General features: G+C 41.6%; 1 pseudogene; it reads right to left on the bottom strand.

Moving 5' to 3' along the window:
* The window catches only part of LOC119333723, a 28042-nt pseudogene extending 5312 nt beyond the window's left edge, over nucleotides 1-22730 (bottom strand).
* Between the last annotated feature and the right edge of the window lie 1680 nt (nucleotides 22731-24410).

Here is a 24410-nt window from a genome sequence, read left to right as displayed (position 1 = left end):
GACTCAACATTAGTCATAAAGAACTCACATACTTATTGCAAAAATATACAAGTCATCAAAAACCTCGGTACTACGCGCATGCTCCTAGGGGGATAGATTGGTAGGAAAAGACCATCGCTCGTCCCCGACCGCCACTCATAAGGAAGACAATCAAATAACACCTCATGTTTCAAATTTGTTTCATAACGTTTACCATACGTGCATGCTACGGGACTTGCAAACTTCAACACAAGTATTTCTCAATTTCACAACTACTCAACTAGCACGACTTTGATATTATTACCTCCATATCTCAAAACAATCATGAAGCATCAAACTTCTCTTAGTATTCAACACCCTCATAAGAGAATTTTATTATTAATCTTATGTACCTAGCATATTAGGATTTTAAGAAAATTGCCATGCTATTTAAGACTCTCAAAATAATATAAGTGAAGCATGAGAGTTCATCTATTTCTTCAAAATAAAACTACCACCATGCTCTAAAAGGTATAAGTGAAGCACTAGAGCAAATGACAAACTACTCCGAAAGATATAAGTGAAGATCAATGAGTAGTCGAATAATTATGCAACTATGTGAAGACTCTCTAACATTTAAGAATTTCAGATCTTGATACTTTGTTCAAACAGCAAGAAAAACAAAATAAAATGACATCTAACAATAGCAAACATCATGTGAAGAAGCAAAAACTTAGGATCAACCGATACTAACCGATAGTTGTTGAAGAAGAAAGGTGGGATGCCAACCGGGGCATCCCCAAGCTTAGACGCTTGAGACTTCTTGAAATATTATCTTGGGGTGCCTTGGGCATCCCCAAGCTTGAGCTTTTGTGTCTCCTTAATTCCTCTCATATCACGGTCTCCCTAAATCTCAAAAGCTTCATCCACACAAAACTCAACAAGGACTCGTGAGATAAGTTAGTATAAACCATTGCAAAAACCTTATCATACTCTACTGTAGCAAATCACTAAAATTATTATTCAACATTGCATACTAAATGCCTCTGCATATTTAATAGTCCTATCCTCAAATAGAATCATTAAAGAAGCAACCAAATGCAAACAATGCAAACACAACAACAATCTGCCTAAACAGGATAGTCTGTAAAGAATGTAGCAACTGAAGGAAATTTCCCCTAGAGGCAATAATAAAGTTATTATTTATTTCCTTATTTCATGATAAATGTTTATTATTCATGCTAGAATTGTATTAACCGGAAACATAATACATGTGTGAATACATAGACAAACAGAGTGTCACTAGTATGCCTCTACTTGACTAGCTCGTGGATCGAAGATGGTTATGTTTCCTAGCCATAGACATGAGTTGTCATTTGATTAATGGGATCACATCATTAGGAGAATGATGTGATTGACTTGACCCATTCCATTAGCTTAGCACTTGATCGTTTAGTTTGTTGCTATTGCTTTCTTCATAACTTATACATGTTCCTATGACTATGAGATTATGCAACTCCCGTTTACCGAAGGAACACTTTGTGTGCTACCAAACGTCACAATGTAACTGGGTGATTATAAAGGTGCTCTACAGGTGTCTTCGAAGGTACTTGTTGGGTTGGCGTATTTCGAGATTAGGATTTGTCACTCCGATTGTCGGAGAGGTATCTTTGGGCCCTCTCGGTAATGCACATCACTTAAGCCTTGCAAGCATTGCAACTAATAAGTTAGTTGCGGGATGATGTATTATGGAATAAGTAAAAGAGACTTGCCGGTAACGAGATTGAACTAGGTATTGAGATACCGACGATCGAATCTCGGGCAAGTAACATACCGATGACAAAGGGAACAACGTATGTTGTTATGCGGTTTGACCGATAAAGATCTTCATAGAATATGTGGAAGCCAATATGAGCATCCATGTTCCGCTATTGGTTATTGACCGGAGACGTGTCTCGGTCATGTCTACATAGTTCTCGAACCCGTAGGGTCCGCACGCTTAAGGTTTCGATGACAGTTATATTATGAGTTTATGAGTTTTGATGTACCGAAGGAGTTCGGAGTCCCGGATGAGATCGGGGACATGAAGAGGAGTCTCGAAATGGTCGAGACGTAAAGATCGATATATTGGACGACTATATTCGGACATCGGAAAGGTTCCGAGTGATTCAAGTATTTTTTGGAGTACCGGAGAGTTATGGGAATTCGCCGGGGAGTATATGGGCTTTATTGGGCTTTAGGGGAAAGAGATAGGAGAGGTTGGGCGCCCCCCCAAGGCCTAGTCCGAATTGGACTAAGGGGAGGGGCTGCGCCCCCTCCTTCCTTCTCTTCTCCCTTCCCTTGCCTTGACTCCTACTCCTACTACTTGGAAGGGGGGAATCCTACTCCCGGTGAGAGTAGGACTCCTCCAGGGCGCGCCATAGGGGCCGGCCCTATGCCCCCTCCTCCACTCCTTTATATACGTGGCCAAGGAGCACCCCATAGACACAACAATTGATCCTTGAGATCTATTAGCCATGTGCGGTGCCCTCCTCCACCATAATCCTCGATAATATCGTAGCGGTGCTTAGGCGAAGCCCTACGACGGTAGAACATCAAGATCGTCACCACGCCGTTGTGCTGACGGAACTATTCCCCGACATTCTGCTGGATCGAAGTCCGGGGATCGTCATCGAGCTGAACGTGTGCTAGAACTCGGAGGTGCCGTAGTTTCGGTGCTTGATCGGTCGGGCCGTGAAGACGTATGACTACATCAACCGCGTTGTGCTAACGCTTCCGCTTCCGGTCTACGAGGGTACGTAGACAACACTCTCCCCTCTTGTTGCTATGCATCACCATGATCTTGCGTCTGCATAGGAAATTTTTGAAATTGCTACGTTCCCCAAAAGTGGCATCCGAGCCAGGTTTTATGCGTTGATGTAATATGCATGAGTAGAACACAAGTGAGTTGTGGGCGATATAAGTCATTACTGCTTACCAGCATGTCACACTTTGGTTCGGCGGTATTGTTGGATGAAGCGGCCTGGACCGACATTACACGTACGCTTACGCGAGACTGGTTCTATCGACGTGCTTTGCACACAGGTGTCTAGCGAGTGTCAGTTTCTCCAACTTTAGTTGAACCAAGTGTGGCTACGTCCGGTCCTTGCGAAGGTTAAAAGAGCACCAACTTGACAAAATATCGTTGTGGTTTCGATGCGTAGGTAAGAACGGTTCTTGCTCAGCCCGTAGCAGCCACGTAAAACTTGCAACAACAAAGTAGAGGACGTCTAACTTGTTTTTGCAGGGCATGTTGTGATGTGATATGGTCAAGGCGTGATGAGATATAAGTTGTTGTATGAGATGATCATGTTTTGTTGAAGTTATCGGCAACCGGCAAAAGCCTTATGGTTATCTCTCTATTGCATAAGATGCAAGCGTCAAATAATTGCTTTACTTTATCGCTATGCGATAGCAATAGTTGCAAGAGCAATTGTTGGCGAGACAACCATGTGACGACACATTGATATAGATCAAGATGATGGAGATCATGGTGTCATGCCGGTGATGATGGAGATCATGACGATGCTTTGGAGATGGAGATCAAAGGCACAAGATGATGATGGCCATATCATGTCACATATTATGATTGCATGTGATGTTTATCTTTTATACATCTTATTTTGCTTAGTTCGGTGGTAGCTTTATAAGATAATCTCTCACTAAATTATCAAGGTATAAGTGTTCTCCCTGAGTATGCACCATTGCGAAAGTTCTTCGTGCTGAGACACCACGTGATGATCAGGTGTGATAGGCTCTACGTTCAAATACAACGGGTGCAAAACAGTTGCACACGCGGAATACTCAGGTTAAACTTGACGAGCCTAGTATATAACAAATATGGCCTCGGAACACGAAGACCGAAAGGTCGAGCGTGAATCATATAGTAGATATGATCAACATAGTGATGTTCACCATTGAAACTACTCCATCTCACGTGATGATCGGACATGGTTTAGTTGATTTGGATCACGTGATCACTTAGAGGATTAGAGGGATGTCTATCTAAGTGGGAGTTTTAATTAATATGATTAATTGAACTTAAATTTATCATGAACTTAGTCCTGGTAGTATTAGCATATCTATGTTGTAGATCAATAGCTCGCATTTAGCTCCCCTGTTTTATTTTTGATATGTTCCTAGAGAAAACTAAGTTGAAAGATGTTAGTAGCAATGATGCGGATTGGATCCGTGATCTGAGGTTTATCCTCATTGCTGCACAGAAGAATTATGTTCTTGATGCACCGCAAGGTGACAGACCTATTGCAGGAGCAGATAAAGACGTTATGAACGTTTGGCTAGCTCAATATGATGACTACTTGATAGTTTAGTGCACCATGCTTAACAGCTTAGAATCGGGACTTCAAAGACGTTTTGAACGTCATGGACCATATGAGATGTTCCAGGAGTTGAAGTTAATATTTCAAGTAAAATACCCGAGTTGAGAGATATGAAGTCTCCAACAAGTTCTATAGCTAAAAGATGGAGGAGAATATCTCAAGCAGTGAGCATGTGCTCAGATTGTCTGGGTACTACAATCGTTTGAATCAAGTGGGAGTTAATCTTCCAGATAAAATAGTGATTGACAGAGTTCTCTAGTCACCATCACCAAGTTAGTAGAACTTCGTGATGAACTATAATATGCAAGGGATGACGAAAGTAATTCCCAAGCTCTTCGTAATGCTGAAATCGACGAAGGTAGAAATCAAGAAAAACATCAAGTGTTGATGGTTAACAAGACCACTAGTTTCAAGAAAAGGGCAAAGGGAAAGAAAGGGAACTTCAAGAAGAACGGCAAGCAAGTTGCTGCTCAAGTGAAGAAGCCCAAATCTGGACCTAAGCCTGAGACTAAGTGCTTCCACTGCAAAGGGACTGGTCACTAGAAGCGGAACTACCCCAAGTAATTGGCAGATAAGAAGGATGGCAAAGTGAACATAGGTATATTTGATATACATGTTATTGATATGTACTTTACTAGTGTTCGTAGCAACCCCTCGGTATCTGATACTGGTTCAGTTGCTAAGAGTAGTAACTCAAAACGGGAGTTGCAGAATGAACAGAGACTCGTTAAGGGTGAAGTGATGATGTGTGTTGGAAGTGGTTCCAAGATTGATATGATCATCATCGCACACTCCCTATACTTTCAGGATTAGTGTTGAACCTAAATAAGCGTTATTTGGTGTTTGCGTTGAGCATGAATATGATTTGATCATGTTTATTGCAATACGGTTATTCATTTAAGTAAGAGAATAAATTGTTGTTCTGTTTACATGAATAAAACCTTCTATGGTCATACACCCAATGAAAATGGTTTGTTGGATCTCGATTGTGGTAATACACATTCTCATAATATTGAAGCCAAAAGATGCAAAGTTAATAATGATAGTGCAACTTATTTGTGGCACTGCCGTTTAGGTCATATTGGTGTAAAGCGCATGAAGAAAACCCATGCTGATGGGATTTTGGAATCAGTTGATTATGAATCAGTTGATGCTTGCGAACCATGCCTCATGGGCAACATGACTAAGACTCCGTTCTCCGGAACAATGGAGCAAGCAACCGACTTATTGGAAATAATACATACTGATGTATGCAGTCCGATGAATGTTGAGGCTCGCGGCGGGTATCGTTATTTTCTGACCTTCACAGATGATTTGAGCAGATATGGGTATATCTACTTGATGAAACATAAGTCTGAAACATTTGAAAAGTTCAAAAACTTCAGAGTGAAGTGGAAAATCATCGTGACAAGAAAATAAAGTTTCTATGATCTGATCGCAGAGACAAATATTTGAGTTACGAGTTTGGTCTTCAATTAAAACAATGTGGAATAGTTTCACAAAATCGTGCCACCTGGAACACCACAGCATAATGGTGTGTCCGAACGTCATAACCGTACTATTATTGGATATAGTGCAATCTATGATGTTTCTTACCGATTAACCACTATAGTTTTGAGGTTATGCATTAGAGACAGCTACATTCACGTTAAATAGGGCACCATCTAAAATCCGTTGAGACGACACCGTATGAACCATGGTTTGGCAAGAAACCTAAGTTGTTGTTTCTTAAAAGTTTGAGGTTGCAATGCTTATGTGAAAAAGTTTCAACCTGATAAGCTCAAACCCAAATCGGAGAAGTGCGTCCTCATAGGATACCCAAAAAGAAAATGTTGGGTACACCTTCTATCACAGATCCGAAGGCAAAATATTCGTTGCTGAGAATGGATCCTTTCTAGAGAAGGAGTTTCTCTCGAAAGAAGTGAGTGGGAGGAAAGTAGAACTTGATGAGGTAACTGTACCTGCTCCCTTATTGGAAAGTAGTTCATCACAGAAATCTGTTCCTGTGACTACTACACCAATTAGTAAAGCTAATGATGATGATCATGTAAACTTCAGATCAAGTTACTACCGAACCTTGTAGGTAAACCAGAGTGAGATCTGCACCAGAGTGGTACGGTAATCCTGTTCTGGAGGTCATGTTACTTGACCATGACGAGCCTATGAACTATATATGAGGAAGCGATGATGAGCCCAGATTCCACGAAATGGCTTGAGGCCATAAAATCTGAGATGGGATCCATGTATGAGAACAAAGTGTGGACTTTGATTGACTTGCCCATTGATCGGCAAGCCATTGAGATTAAATAGATCTTAAATAGGAAGACAAATGCTGATAGTAGTGTTACTATCTACAAAGCTAGAATTGTCACAAAAATGTTTTCGACAAGTTCAAGGTGTTGACTACGATGAGAGTTTCTCACTCGTATCTATGCTCAAGTCTGTCCGAATCATGTTAGCAATTGTCATCTGGCAAATGGATAAACAAAACTGCATTCCTTAATGGATTTATTAAAGAAGAGTTGTATATGATGCAACCAGAAGGTTTTGTCAATCCTAAAGGTGCTAACAAAATATGCAAGCTCCAGCGATCCATCTATGGACTGGTGCAAGCATCTCAGAGTTGGAATATACGCTTTGATAAGTTGATCAAATCATATAGTTTTATACAGACTTGCGGTGAAGCCTGTATTTACAAGAAAGTGAGTGGGAGCATTACAACATTTCTGATAAGTATATGTGAATGACATATTGTTGATTGGAAATAATGTAGAATTATTCTGCAAAGCATAAAGGAATGTTTGAAAGGAGTTTTTCAAAGAAAGACCTTGGTGAAACTGCTTACATATTGAGCATCAAGATCTATAGAGATAGATCAAGACGCTTGATAAGTTTTTCAATGAGTACATACCTTGACAAGATTTTGAAGTAGTTCAAAATGGAACAGTCAAACAAGGAGTTCTTGCCTGTGTTACAAGGTGTGAAGTTGAGCAAGACTCAAAACCCGACCACAGCAGAAGATAGAGAGAGAATGAAAGTCATTCCCTATGCCTCAGCCATAGGTTCTATAAAGTATGCCATGCTATGTACCAGACCTATTGTATACCCTGCCCTGAGTTTGGCAAGGGAGTACAATAGTGATCTAGGAGTAGATCACTGGACATTGGTCAAAATTATCCTTAGTGGAATAAGGATATGTTTCTTGATTATGGAGGTGACAAAAGGTTCGTCGTAAAGGGTTACGTCGATGCAAGTTTTGACATTGATCCAGATGACTCAAAGTCTCAATCTGGATACATATTGAAAGTGGGAGCAATCAGCTAGAGTAGCTTAGTGCAGAGCATTGTTGACATAGAAATTTGCAAAATACTTACGGATCTGTATGTGGCAGACCCGTTGACTAAACTTCTCTCACAAGCAAAACATGATCACACCCTAGTACTCTTTGGGCGTTAATCACATAGTGATGTGAACTAGCTAGATTATTGAATCTAGTAACCCTTTGGGTGTTGGTCACATGACGATGTGAACTATGGGTGTTAATCACATGGTGATGTGAACTATTGATGTTAAATCACATGGCGATGTGAACTAGATTATTAACTCTAGTGCAAGTGGGAGACTGAAAGAAATATGCCATAGAGGCAATAATAAAGTTATTATTTATTTCCTTATTTCATGATAAATGTTTATTATTCATGCTAGAATTGTATTAACCGGAAACATAATACATGTGTGAATCCATAGACAAACAGAGTGTCACTAGTATGCCTCTGCTTGACTAGCTCGTTGATCGAAGATGGTTATGTTTCCTAGCCATAGACATGAGTTGTCATTTGATTAATGGGATCACATCATTAGGAGAATGATGTGATTGACTTGACCCATTCCATTAGCTTAGCACTTGATCATTTAGTTTGTTGCTATTGCTTTCTTCATAACTTATACATGTTCCTATGACTATGAGATTATGCAACTCCCGTTTATCGGAGGAACACTTTGTGTGCTACCAAACGTCACAACGTAACTGGGTGATTATAAAGGTGCTCTACAGGTGTCTCCGAAGGTACTTGTTGGGTTAGCGTATTTCGAGATTAGGATTTGTCACTCCGATTGTCGGAGAGGTATCTCTGGGCCCTCTCGGTAATGCACATCACTTAAGCCTTGCAAGTATTGCAACTAATAAGTTAGTTGCGGGATGATGTATTACGGAACGAGTAAAAGAGACTTGCCGGTAACGAGATTGAACTAGGTATTGAGATACCGACGATCGAATCTCGGGCAAGTAACATACCGATGACAAAGGGAACAACGTATGTTGTTATGCGGTTTGACCGATAAAGATCTTCGTAGAATATGTGGAAGCCAATATGAGCATCCATGTTCCGCTATTGGTTATTGACCGGAGACGTGTCTCGGTCATGTCTACATAGTTCTCGAACCCGTAGGGTCCGCACGCTTAAGGTTTCGATGACAGTTATATTATGAGTTTATGAGTTTTGATGTACCGAAGGAGTTTGGAGTCCCGGATGAGATCGGGGACATGACGAGGAGTCTCGAAATGGTCGAGACATAAAGATCGATATATTGGACGACTATATTCGGACATCGGAAAGGTTCCGAGTGATTCGGGTATTTTTTGGAGTACCGGAGAGTTACGAGAATTCGCCGGGGAGTATATGGGCCTTATTGGGCTTTAGGGGAAAGAGAGAGGAGAGGTTGGGCGCCCCCCAAGGCCTAGTCCGAATTGGACTAAGGGGAGGGGCTGCGCCCCCTCCTTCCTTCTCTTCTCCCTTCCCTTGCCTTGACTCCTACTCCTACTACTTGGAAGGGGGGGGGGAGTCCTACTCCCGGAGTAGGACTCCTCCAGGGCGCGCCATAGGGGCCGACCCTCTCCCCCCTCCTCCACTCCTTTATATACATGGCCAAGGGGCACCCCATAGACACAACAATTGATCCTTGAGATCTATTAGCCGTGTGCGGTGCCCTTCTCCACCATAATCCTCGATAATATTGTAGCGGTGCTTAGGCGAAGCCCTGCGACGGTAGAACATCAAGATCGTCACCACGCCGCCGTGCTGATGGAACTCTTCCCCGACATTCTGCTGGATCGGAGTCCGGGGATCGTCATCGAGCTGAACGTGTGCTAGAACTCGGAGGTGCCGTAGTTTCGGTGCTTGATCGGTCGGGCCGTGAAGACGTACGACTACATCAACCGCGTTGTTCTAACTCTTCCGCTTCCGGTCTACGAGGGTACGTAGACAACACTCTCCCCTCTCGTTGCTATGCATCACCATGATCTTGCGTGTGCGTAGGAAAATTTTAAAATTGCTACGTTCCCCAACAGCAACATCCATACTTCCCTAGCTCCAAAAAAAATTATAAAAGAAAATTCCCACTGTATTAAATTTATCAGAGCTTAATATGCAAAAGGTTTCAACATTTTATCACATTCTGACTTTTCTAGGGAATTATTGCAACAGCGGTAAACTTTCTGTTTTCAAACAGCAACATGTGGACTTGTAAAATAGGCATAGTAAAGGCTATCAATGCCACTTTTATTGAAATAAAATATGCAAAACATTTTTCTAAATAACAGCAAGCAAATCCTAACAAAATAAATTGACACTCCAAGCAGAACACATATCATGTGGTGAATAAAAATATAGCTCCAAGTAAAGTTACCAATGAACGAAGACGAAAGAGGGGATGCCTTCCGGGGCATCCCCAAGCTTATGATTTTGGTTGTCCTTGAATATTATCTTGGGGTGAATAAAAACAGAAACTTTAGCGCTCACGAGAATTGCTGCCATTGTTTAATTGCTGTCATCATGCCTAGCTAGGGGCGTTAAACGATAGCGCTATTGTTTAACGCCCCTAGCTAGGCATGATGATTTCAATGATGCTCACATAAAAGATAAGAATTGAAACATAAATAGAGCATCATGAAGAATATGACTAGCACATTTAAGTCTAACCCTCTTCCTATGCATAGGGATTTTGTGATTAAACAACTTATGGTAACAATAATCAACTTGCGTAGGAGGGCAAAACAAGCATAACTTCAAAATTTTAAGCACATAGAGAGGAAACTTGATATTATTGCAATTCCTACAAGCATATATTCCTCCCTCATAATAATTTTCAGTAGCATCATGAATGAATTCAACAATATAACCAGTACCTAAAGCATTCTTTTCATGATCTACAAGCATAGAAAATTTACTACTCTCCACATAAGCAAGATTCTTCTCATTCAGAATAGTGGGAGTATCATAAGAGACTCAAATACTATAAATTGTTTCCACATCAAAAGAGTAATGTTCAGAAAAGGGGTAAACATAATCATGACAAGTTTTATAAATATAGTCCTCACTACTTTTTATAGCATATGTATCATCACAATAATTATCATAAGTAGGAGGCATGTTATTATCATTATAAATTTGCATATCAAAACTTGGGATACTAAAAATATCATCTTCATTAAGCGTAGCATCCCCAAGCTTGGGGAAAACATTAATTGCAGCAAATATATTCTTAAAAACATCATCTTCATCAAACATAGCATCCCCAAGCTTGGGCCTTTTCATATTATAAGCATAATCACTCTCATCATTAATAGGATGGATATCACCAATAGTATAGCAATTATCATATTCTTCCAAGCAAGTGCCAAAAGATTTTCAAGATCATAAGAAGTATCATTATCTTCCACAATTATATTTTCATGAGGCACAATAGTAATAGGAGCAGCATTATTTGAGAGAGATATCTTTTTACCTCTCTTCATTTTTCTTTTCTTCTTCTTCACCACATCATGTGTGGGTTCAATCCTCTTTTTGGAGCTCCTTATTAATGAGATTGGTTGAATAGGAGGCTCCTCCTCGTTACCTGATTCATCATAAGAAATAATAGGAGGATATTGGGAAGTCTCTTCCCTTTCATTAGTATTCTCTTCATCTTCTATTTGTTTTCTTTTCTTTATGTAATTGGCAATATAAGAATTTTCAATGCAATTCACCACACAATACATATAAATTTTCTCTAGGTCAAAATGAAGAACTCTATCAAGGGCAAATTTTGGAATATCCTTAGTTATACGTTTCATTTCTTCGTAGCCCATAAGCAAACTAAGTTCATTATAATGTGCAAGGGAAATCAAGTCATCACAAATTTTGGACACGATTAGATCATGAAACAATTTGCATCGGATAATTAAATGACCACGTTCATTACAAAGCTCACAAGTATGGCCAAGAAAATTTAAATTTTCAGCACAATCATCTAGCTCTTCTTACAACAATTTAGTTTCTAAGTACTTATGCTTCTTGCAATATCTATCTTCTCTATTTAGTGTGTACTTACAAACCCAATGCACTCCACAAAAATTGACATGTTTATAGGAGACATTTTCATCATAACTAGTGCAATCATTATTAGTTTCATGGATATTCAAAGAATTCGTACTAACAACATTGCAATCATGCTCATCATTCAAATATTTAGTTCCAAACATTCTAATGCATTCTTCTTCTAGCACATGAGCACAATTTTCCTTTCCATCATACTCACGAAAGATATTAAAAAGATGAAGCGTATGAAGCAAACTTAATTCTATTTTTTATAGTTTTCTTTTATAAACTAAACTAGTGATAAAACAATAAGTTAAAAGACTCGATTGCAAGATCTAAAGACATACCTGTTGGGGAACGTAGTAATTTCAAAAAAATTCCTACGCACATGCAAGATCATGGTGATGCATAGCAGCGAGAGAGGAGAGTGTTGTCTACGTACCCTCGTAGACCGAAAGCGGAAGCATTAGCACAACGCGGTTGATGTAGTCGTACGTCTTCACGGCCCGACCGATCAAGCACCGAAACTACGGCACCTCCGAGTTCTAGCACACGTTCAGCTCAATGACTATCCCCGGACTCCGATCCAGCAGAATATCGAGGAAGAGTTCCGTCAGCACGACGGCGTGGTGACGATCTTGATGTTCTACCGTCGCAGGGCTTCACCTAAGCACCACTACAATATTATCGAGGATTATGGTGGAAGGGGGCACCGCACACGGCTAAGAGATCAATCATCAATTGTTGTGTCTATGTGGTGCCCCTTGGCCACGTATATAAAGGAGTGGAGGAGGGGGGAGAGGGCCGGCCCCTATGGCGTGCCCTAGAGGAGTCCTACTCCCACCGGGAGTAGGATTCCCCCCTTCCAAGTAGTAGGAGTAGGAGTCAAGGCAAGGGAAGGGAGAAGAGAAGGAAGGAGGGGGCGCAGCCCCTCCCCCTAGTCCAATTCGGACTAGGCCTTGGGGGGGGGGGTGCCCAACCTCTCCTCTCTCTTTCCCCTAAAGCCCAATAAGGCCCATATACTCCCCGGCGAATTCCCGTAACTCTCCGGTGCTCCGAAAAATACCCGAATCACTCGGAACCTTTTCGATGTCCGAATATAGTCGTACAATATATCGATCTTTACGTCTCGACCATTTCGAGACTCCTCGTCATGTCCCCGATCTCATCCGGGACTCCGAACTCCTTCAGTACATCAAAATATATAAACTCATAATAGAACTGTAATCGTAGCGTTAAGCGTGCAGACCCTACGGGTTTGAAAACTATGTAGACATGACCGAGACACGTCTCCGGTCAATAACCAATAGCGGAACCTGGATGCTCATATTGGCTCCTACATATTCTACGAAGATCTTTATCGGTCAGACCGCATAACAACATACGTTGTTCCCTTTGTCATCGGTATGTTACTTGCTCGAGATTCGATCGTCGGCATCTCAATACCTAGTTCAATCTCGTTACCGGCAAGTCTCTTTATCGTTCCGTAATACATCATCTCGCAACTAACTCATTAGTTGCAATGCTTGCAAGGCTTAGGTGATGTGCATTACCGAGAGGGCCCAGAGATACCTCTCCGACAATCGGAGTGACAAATCCTAATCTCGAAATACGCCAACTCAACAAGTACCTTCGGAGACACCTGTAGAGAACCTTTATAATCACCCAATTACGTTGTGACATTTGGCAGCACACAAAGTGTCCCTCCGGTAAACGGGAGTTGCATAATCTCATAGTCATAGGAACATGTATAAGTCATGAAGAAAGCAATAACAATAAACTAAACGATCAAGTGCTAAGCTAACGGAATGGGTCAAGTCAATCACATCATTCTCCTAATGATGTGATCCCGTTAATCAAATGACAACTCATGTCTATGGTTAGGAAACATAACCATCTTTAATCAACGAGCTAGTCAAGTAGAGGCATACTAGTGACACTCTGTTTGTCTATGTATTCACATACGTATTATGTTTCCGGTTAATACAATTCTAGCATGAATAATAAACATTTATCATGATATAAGGAAATATATAATAACTTTATTATTGCCTCTAGGGCATATTTCCTTTAGTCTCCCACTTGCACTAGAGTCAATAATCTAGTTCACATCGCCATGTGATTTAACATCAATAGTTCACATCACCATGTGATTAACACCCATAGTTCACATCGACATGTGACCAACACCCAAAGGTTTACTAGAGTCAATAATCTAGTTCACATCGCTATGTGATTAACACCCAAAGAGTACTGAGGTGTGATCATGTTTTTCTTGTGAGAGAATTTTAGTCAACGGGTCTGCCACATTCAGATCCGTAAGTATTTTGCAAATTTCTATGTCAACAATACTCTGCACAAATCTACTCTAGCTAATTGCTCCCACTTTCAATATGTATCCAGATTGAGATTTAGAGTCATCTGGATCAGTGTTAAAATTTGCATCGACGTAACCCTTTATGACGAACGTTTTGTCACTTCCATAATCGAGAAACATATCCTTATTCCACTAAGGATAATTTTGACCAATGTCCAGTGATCTACTCCTAGATCACTATTGTACTCCTTTGCCAAACTCAGGACAGGGTATACAATAGGTCTGGTACACAGCATGGCATACTTTATAGAACCTATGGCTGAGGCATAGGGAATGACTTTCATTCTCTCTCTATCTTCTGCCGTGGTCGGGTTTTGAGTCTTACTCAACTTCACACCTTGTAACACAGGCAAGAACTCCTTCTTTAACTGTTCCATTGTGAACTACTTCAAAATCTTGTCAAGGTATGTACTCATTGAAAAAACTTATCAAGCGTATTGATCTATCTCTATAGATCTTGATGCTCAATATGTAAGCAGCTTCACCGAGGTCTTTCTTTGAAAAACTCCTTTCAAACATTCCTTTATGCTTTGCAGAATAATTCTACATTATCTCTGATCAACAATATGTCTTTCACATATACTTATCAAAAATATTGTAGTGCTCCCACTCACTTTCTTGTAAATACAGGCTTCACCACAAGTCTGTATAAAATTATATGCTTTGATCAACTTATCAAAGCGTATATTCCAACTCCGAGATGCTTGCACCAGTCCATAGATGGATCGCTGGAGCTTGCATATTTTGTTAGTACCTTTAGGATTGACAAAACCTTCTGGTTGCATCATATACAACTCTTCTTTAATAAATCCATTAAGGAATGCAGTTTTGTTTATCCATTTGCCAGATTTCATAAAATGCGGCAATTGCTAACATGATTCAGACAGACTTAAGCATAGATACGAGTGAGAAACTCTCATCGTAGTCAACACCTTGAACTTGTCGAAAACATTTTTGCGACAATTCTAGCTTTGTAGATAGTAACACTACTATCAGCGTCCGTCTTCCTCTTGAAGATCCATTTAATCTCAATGGCTCGCCGATCATTGGGCAAGTCAATCAAAGTCCATACTTTGTTCTCATACATGGATCTCATCTCAGATTTCATGGCCTCAAGCCATTTCGCGGAATCTGGGCTCATCATCGCTTCCTCATAGTTCGTAGGCTCGTCATGGTCAAGTAACATGACCTCCAGAACAGGATTACCGTACCACTCTGGTGCGGATCTCACTCTGGTTTACCAACGAGGTTCGGTAGTAACTTGATCTGAAGTTACATGATCATCATCATTAGCTTCCTCACTAATCGGTGTAGTAGTCATAGGAACAAATTTCTATCATGAACTACTTTCCAATAAGGTAGCAGGTACAGTTACCTCATCAAGTTCTACTTTCCTCCCACTCACTTCTTTCGAGAGAAACTCCTTTTCTAGAAAGGATCCGTTCAAAGCAACAAATATATTGCCTTCGGATTTGTGATAGAAGGTGTACCCAACATTTTCTTTTGGGTATCCTATGAAGACGCACTTCTCCGATTTGGGTTAGAGCTTATCAGGTTGAAACTTTTTCACATAAGCATTGCAACCTCAAACTTTAAGAAACGACAGCTTAGTTTTCTTGCCAAACCATAGTTCATACGGTGTCGTCTCAACGGATTTATATGGTGCCCTATTTAACCTGAATGCAGCTGTCTCTAATGCATAACCCCAAAACGATAGTGGTAGATCAGTAAGAGACATCATAGATCGCACCATATCTAATAAAGTACGGTTATGACGTTCGGACACACCATTACACTGTGGTGTTCCAGGTGGCGTGAGTAGGGAAACTATTTCACATTGTTTTTAACTGAAGGCCAAACTCGTAACTCAAATATTTTACTTCTGCGATCATATCATAGAAACTTTTATTTTTGTTACGATGATTCTCCACTTCACTCTAAAATTCTTTAAACTTTTCAAATGTTTCAGACTTGTGTTTCATCAAGTAGATATACTCATAACTGCTCAAATCATCTGTGAAGATCAGAAAATAATGATACCTGCCACGAGCCTCAATATTCATTGGACCACATACATCAGTATGTATGATTTCCAACAAATATGTTGCTCGCTCCATTGTTCCGGAGAACGGAGTCTTAGTCATCTTGCCCATGAGGCATGGTTCGCAAGCATCAACTGATTCATAATCAAGTGATTCCAAAAGCCCATCAACATGGATTTTCTTCATGCGCTTTACACCAGTATGACCTAAACGGCAGTGCCACAAATAAGTTGCACCATCATTATTAACTTTGCATCTTTTGGTTTCAGTATTATGAATATGTGTATCACTATGATCGAGATCCAACGAACCATTTTCATTGGGTGTGTAACCATATAAGGTTTTATTCATGTAAACAGAACAACAATTTATTCTCTTACTTAAATGAATAACCGTATTGCAATAAACATGATCAAATCATATTCATGCTCAACGCAAACACCAAATAACACTTATTTAGGTTCAACACTAATCCCAAAAGTATAGGGAGTGTGCGATGATGATCATATCAATCTTGGAACCACTTCCAACACACATCGTCACTTCACCCTTAACTAGTCTATGTTCATTCTGCAACTCCCGTTTCGAGTTACTACTCTTAGCAACTGAACCAGTATCAAATACCGAGGGGTTGCTACGAACACTAGTAAAATACACATCAATAATCTGTATATCAAATATACCTTTGTTCACTTTGCCATCCTTCTTATCCGCCAAATACTTGGTGCAGTTCCGCTTCCAGTGACCAGTCCTTTTGCAGTAGAAGCACTTAGTCTCAGGCTTAGGACCAGACTTGGGCTTCTTCACTTGAGCAACAACTTGCTTGCCGTTCTTCTTGAAGTTCCCCTTCTTCCCTTTGCCCTTTTCTTGAAACTAGTGGTCTTGTCTACCATCAACACTTGATATTTTTCTTGATTTCTACCTTCGTCGATTTCAGCATTACGAAGAGCTTGGGAATCGTTTCCGTTATCCCTTGCATATCATAGTTCATCACGAAGTTCTACTAACTTAGTGATGGTGACTAGAGAATTCTGTCAATCACTATTTTATCTGGAAGATTAACTCCCATTTGATTCAAGCGATTGTAGTACCCAGACAATCTGAGCACATGCTCACTGCTTGAGCTATTCTCCTCCATCTTTTAGCTATAGAGCTTGTTGGAGACTTCATATCTCTCAACTCAGGTATTTCCTTGAAATATTAACTTCAACTCCTGGAACATCGCATATGGTCCATGACGTTCAAAACATCTTTGAAGTCCTGATTCTAAGCCGTTTAAGCATGTTGCACTAAACTATCAAGTAGTCATCATATTGAGCTAGCCAAATGTTCATAACATCTGCATTTGCTCCCGCAATACGTTTGTCACCTAGCGGTGCATCAAAGACATAATTCTTCTGTGCAGCAATGAGGATAAACCTCAGATCATAGATCCAATCCGCATCATTGCTACTAACATCTTTCAACCTAGTTTTCTCTAGGAACATATCAAAAATAAAACAGGGGAGCTAAACGCGAGCTATTGATCTACAACATAGATATGCTAATACTACCAGGACTAAGTTCATGATAAATTAAAGTTCAATTAATCATATTACCTAAGAACTCCCACTTAGATAGACATCCCTCTAATCCTCTAAGTGATCACGTGATCCAAATCAACTAAACCATGTCCGATCATCACGTGAGATGGAGTAGTTTCAATGGTGAACATCACTATGTTGATCATATCTACTATATGATTCACGCTCGACCTTTCGGTCTCCGTGTTCTGAGGCCATATCTGTTATATGTTAGGCTCGTCAAGTTTAACCTGAGTATTCTGCGTGTGCAACTGTTTTGCACCCGTTGTATTTGAACGTAGAGCCTATCACACCCGATCATCACGTGGTGTCTCAGCACGAAGAATTTTCGCAACGGTGCATACTCAGGGAGAACACTTATACTTTGATAATTTAGTGAGGGATCATCTTATAATGCTACCGTCAATCAAAGCAAGATAAGATGCATAAAAGATAAACATCACATGCAATCAATATAAGTGATATGATATGGCCATCATCATCTTGTACTTGTGATCTCCATCTCCGAAGTATCGTCATGATCACCATCGTCACCGGCGTGACACCTTAATCTCCATCGTAGCATTGTTGTCGTCTCGCCAATATTATGCTTCCACGACTATCGCTACCGCTTAGTGATAAAGTAAAGCATTACAGCGCGATTGCATTGCATACAATAAAGCGACAACCATATGGCTCCAGCCAGTTGCCGATAACTCGGTTACAAAACATGATCATCTCATACAATAAAATTTAGCATCATGTCTTGACCATATCACATCACAACATGCCCTGCAAAAACAAGTTAGACGTCCTCTACTTTGTTGTTGCAAGTTTTACGTGGCTGCTACGGGCTTAGCAAGAACCGTTCTTACCTACGCATAAAACCTAGGCTCGGATGCCACTGTTGGGGAACATAGTAATTTCAAAAAATTTCCTACGCACACGCAAGATCATGGTGATGCATAGCAACGAGAGAGGAGAGTGTTGTCTACGTACCCTCGTAGACCAAAAGCGGAAGCGTTGGCATAACGCGGTTGATGTAGTCGTACGTCTTCACGGCCCGACCGATCAAGCACCGAAACTACGGCACCTCCGAGTTCTAGCACACGTTCAGCTCGATGACGATCCCCGGACTCCGATCCAGCAGAATGTCGGGGAAGAGTTCCGTTAGCACGACGGCGTGGTGACGATCTTGATGTTCTACCGTCGCAGGGCTTCGCCTAAGCACCGCTATAATATTATCGAGGATTATGGTGGAAGGGGGCACCGCACACGGCTAAGAGATCAATCATCAATTGTTGTGTCTATGGGGTGCCCCTTGACCACGTATATAAAGGAGTGGAGGAGGGGGGAGAGGGCCGGCCCCTACGGCGCGCCCTGGAGGAGTCCTACTCCCACCAGGAGTAGGATTCCCCCCCTTCCAAGTAGTAGGAGTAGGAGTCGAGGCAAGGGAAGGGAGAAGAGAAGGAAGGAGGGGGCGCAGGCCCTCCCCCTAGTCCAATTCGGACTAGGCATTGGGGGGGGGGCGCCCAACCTCTCCTCTCTCTTTCCCCTAAAGCCCAATAAGGCCCATATACTCCCCGACGAATTCCCGTAACTCTCTGGTACTCCGAAAAATACCCGAATCACTCGGAACTTTTCCGATGTCCGAATATAGTCGTCCAATATATCGATCTTTACGTCTCGACCATTTCGAGACTCCTTGTCATGTCCCCGATCTCATCAGGGACTCCGAACTCCTTCGGTACATCAAAACATATAAACTCATAATATAACTGTCATCGTAGCGTTAAGCGTGTGGACCCTACGGGTTCGAAAACTATGTAGACATGACCGAGACACGTCTCCGGTCAATAACCAATAGCGGAACCTGGATGCTCATATTGACTCCTACATATTCTACGAAGATCTTTATCGGTCAGACCGCATAACAACATACGTTGTTCCCTTTGTCATCCATATGTTACTTGCCTGAGATTCGATCGTCGGCATCTCAATACCTAGTTCAATCTCGTTACCGACAAGTCTCTTTACTTGTTCCATAATACATCATCTCGCAACTAACTCATTAGTTGCAATGCTTGCAAGGCTTAGGTGATGTGCATTACCGAGAGGGCCCAGAGATACCTCTCCGACAATCGGAGTGACAAATCCTAATCTCGAAATACGCCAACCTAACAAGTACCTTTGGAGACACCTGTAGAGCACCTTTATAATCACCCAGTTACGTTGTGACATTTGGTAGCACACAAAGTGTTCCTCCAGTAAACGGGAGTTGCATAATCTCATAGTTATAGGAACATGTATAAGTCATGACGAAAGCAATAGCAACAAACTAAACGATCAAGTGCTAAGCTAACGGAATGGGTCAAGTCAATCACATCATTCTCCTAATGATGTGATCCCGTTAATCAAATGACAACTCATGTCTATGGTTAGGAAACATAACCATCTTTAATCAACGAGCTAGTCAAGTAGAGGCATACTAGTGACACTCTGTTTGTCTATGTATTCACACATGTATTATGTTTCCGGTTAATACAATTCTAGCATGAATAATAAACATTTATCGTGATATAAGGAAATATATAATAACTTTATTATTGCCTCTAGGGCATATTTCCTTCAATACCTTCAAGCGCTAACCTCCCCGAAAACGGCACCAGAAAAGAGCTTGATGTGTACTACACAACATTTTTCTTGTAAACGTTGTTGGGCCTCCAAGTGCAGAATTTTTTAGGACAGTAGCAAATTTCCCTCAAGTGGATGACCTAAGGTTTATCAATCCGTAGGAGGCGTAGGATGAAGATGGTCTCTCTCAAGCAACCCTGCAACCAAATAACAAAGAGTCTCTTGTGTCCCCAACACACCCAATACAATGGTAAATTGTATAGGTGCACTAGTTCGACGAAGAGATGGTGATACAAGTGGTATATGGATAGTATATAAAGGTATTTGTAATATGAAAATATAAAAACAGCAAGGTAACTAATGATAAAAGTGAGCGTAGACGGTATTGCAATGATAGTAAACAAGGCCTAGGGTTCATACTTTCACTAGTGCAAGTTCCCTCAACAATAATAACATAATTGGATCACATAACTATCCCTCAACATGCAACAAAGAGTTGCTCCAAAGTCACTAATAGCGGAGAAGGAACGAAGAGATTATGGTAGGGTACGAAACCACCTCAAAGTTATTCTTTCCAATCAATCCATTGGGCTATTCCTATAATTGTCACAAACAGCCCTAGAGTTCGTACTAGAATAACACCTTAAGACACAAATCAATCAAAACCCTAATGTCACCTAGATACTCCAATGTCACCTCAAGTATCCGTGGGTATGGTTATATGATATGCATCACACAATCTCAGATTCATCTATTCAACCAACACAAAGGACCTCAAAGAGTGCCCCAAAGTTTCTACCGGAGAATCACGACGAAAACGTGTGCCAACTCCTATGCATAGGTTTATGGGCGGAACCCGCAAGTTGATCACCAAAACATATATCAAGTGAATCACGTGATATCCCATTGTCACCACAGATACGCACGACAAGACATACATCAAGTGTTCTCAAATCTTTAAAGACTCAATCCGATAAGATAACTTCAAAGGGGAAACTCAATCCATTACAAGAGAGTAGAGGGGGGAGAAAACATGATAAGATCCAACTATAATAGCAAAGCTCGCGATACATCAAGATCGTGCCAAACCAAGAACACGAGAGAGAGAGAGATCAAACACATAGCTATTGGTACATACCCTCAGCCCCGAGGGAGAACTACTCCCTCCTCGTCATGGAGAGCACCGGGATGATGTAGATGGCCACCGGAGAGAGATTGCCCCCTCCGGCAGGGTGCCGGAGCGGGTCTAGATTGGCTTTCGGTGGCTACGGAGGCTTCTGGCGGCGGAACTCCCGATCTATTGTGTGTTCTGGAAGTTTTAGGACACGTAGGTATATATGGGTGCAGGAAGTACGTCGGTGGAGCTTCGGGGGCCCCACGAGGCAGGGGGGCGTGCCCTAGGGGGGTGGGCGCGCCCTCCACCCTCGTGGGCACCTCTCTTCTCTCCTGACGTGGGGTCCAAGTCCATCCGGTAGCTTTCATTCCAAAAATAACTTCTCCAGTTGATTTCGTTCCGTTTCGACTCCGTTTGATATTCATTTTTCTTCGAAACACTGAAATAGGCAAAAAAAACAGCAAATCTGGACTGAACCTCCGGTTAATAGGTTAGTCCCAAAAATAATATAAAAGTGACTAATAAAGCCCAATATTGCCCAAAACAGTAGATAACATAGCATGGAGCAATAAAAAATTATAGATACGTTGGAGACGTATCAGTTTGCTGCTGCTTGTGTTGAAGAAACCAAGCACGTACCTGCCATTTTTGGAGACGAGCTTGTCGTTGACAGTAAGTGCTTGGCCGGCCCAGATGGCGTTCATCGCGGCAGAATTTGCTTGGGTGCACAGGAAGAGGAGCAAGGTGAAATCTATGAGGAGATGCATGATGAACTGAAGAGGATGGAAAACCTGAGGATGCAGATACTACAGATATAAGTGTTCAAGCCTCAATTGTCTGGTCATAGCCGTAAAGGGCACGGTGGAGGCAAAAGTCAAGAGTTCATGACAACCATACAAACCGGTGGAAAACTGAATAGTATCAGCAGTCTTATTCTGGACTCCTTTTTTGCTTTGACAGCAGTGAAAAACTTGCTTTGGACTGGGTTTGCGTGGTGGAGACTGGAGAGTGGAGAGGAAAGAGACTTGTGTGAGCATGACCAAAGTATTCGCTATCACAACATGACAAGTATGCAGACACTTCAGGCGCTAGCTTGATCTGAAGGTGCCATATTTTTAAGAAAATAAACCTCAATTAATACAAATCATATTAAGTTTTTGGTTCTATTATACACTTTGCTGTAAAGTTTTGTTTAGGCCACAACTGTTTGTATTCTTTCATGTATTTAAGAGGGCAGCAGCCATGGCATGTTTAGTTACAACAAATAATCTAGTACTTCTCACGACACTACAACTCTGATCCGATTGCTTTTACTTCTGTACATGTGTTTCACTACGTAATCTCACTAACTTCAGTTGTTTCATTTCCTGTATTTGGCTGCAGCTCGACCCTGATGATCTAAAAAGAAAGCCTTTGTACACATCGTCAGTAGCGTCTGTCTGTCCAAAGAAATCTAGTAATTTTTTCTACATGAACTTTTTGATTTGTAGGATTGCAGTCTATTGAATTATTTTAATATGGGTCTATTTCCACAATATTACATTTTTTTTCATTGGCTGCAACCTCTTCGAAACATTCCTATTTGTTTTATTTGAGGAACCAAATATCTTTTCCATACTGTGGGATTAATGACATTAGAAATCCATGTTTTTTTCTCAGCTTCAGTGTTGTCAGAATATGTCTTCTGTTGTCGCCCTTGTGGTGCAAGCGTTGCACCTGACCTTGAAATTACACACTAAACATTTATGTTTTCTTTTTCCTGTAAACAAGAACACAATATATTTTTCACGTCACAGGAATTCAGACGACATTCTAAACTGTATGAATAGTAGGTAATTCAAGCTAGGCTGCTGTGAATTATATGCTCAGTAAGACCAGTACACCTGAAGTTGTTGTTTTTGTGTTCCTGAGCTGTACAGTTTGGATCTGGACCCGAAATTTCACAACTTGACAAATTCTTGAGAAGAGAAGATAAGGAGACGGGGAGAATTCTCACCGTGTGGTCGGAGCCGTCCCGCTCATGAAGGAGTGAAGATAGCAGATACAGATACAGGTCGCCGGAGCTGAAAGTACAGCAAACACAAAGAGATTTTGTGCATGCCAAAATGCCACAGGGGCACAAGAGAAACGAGTAGAAACAATGGAACACCATGACAAGCATTCTATTCGGTGCAAAATCAAATGGGGGCGAACTGTTGGAAGATGCTCATGGGATGAGTTCTCTTGGTCAAATTTGGAGCTGATCAAGGATATTTTACATTTGCTTGGGGCTGCATCCGGTCTTACGACGGAGTCTTTTTGAGGGGCGTAAGACAGACGGATATTCAGAAGAGTAGTGTTGTACCAATGCTATGTTCTGTCGACGACTTGGCTGTTGTTCAGATGCATTTCCCTTGTGAGGTGAAAGAGCTTCGTTGCAAACATCTTGCCCTGCCTTTGTCCATCAAAAAGTTAATTCCCCTTACTAATTGCCTTCAGCATCATTGTGATTCTGCTGTTTCCCATTAATCACCGGGTCCCACTCGCCAGGCCTTCCCCTGACCTCTGGCTCCTCTATAGCCCCCGCCGCCCCACCGAATCAGCGCCGCCATATCAACCAGCGTCACCGCACAATGAGACCCCGCGGCTTCTATGTGTCGCGTCACCCAGACCTGCAGCGGTCCGCCTAGCCTCCGCCCTCGCCGCACTGGCGCTCGCTCGGGTCGAGCACTTGCCTGTGACCACCCTCTTTTAGGCTAACTCCACCCTACGACCTTAAACGGATGTTCGTTTCATCCAAAATCTGTTCGTTTGGAGTGGCAATGGATGGCAAAACGGACATACACGTCCGGGTATAATTCGAGGCGCCCAACGCATCAACCAACCCTAAACTGTCCGTCTGGGCCGTGCGTCTCACCCGCCCGCGACCTCGCGCTCTCGCTCCGCCCGTTCCCCGCTGCAGCATGCTGGTCGGTGCGCGCCGCGTCGCGCCCGCTCGCGCCCCGCCTCC

This window comes from Triticum dicoccoides, chromosome 7A, assembly GCF_002162155.2.
Source record: "Triticum dicoccoides isolate Atlit2015 ecotype Zavitan chromosome 7A, WEW_v2.0, whole genome shotgun sequence".
Lineage (NCBI taxonomy): Eukaryota > Viridiplantae > Streptophyta > Magnoliopsida > Poales > Poaceae > Triticum > Triticum dicoccoides.
This window is presented reverse-complemented; position numbering and strand designations above follow the sequence as displayed.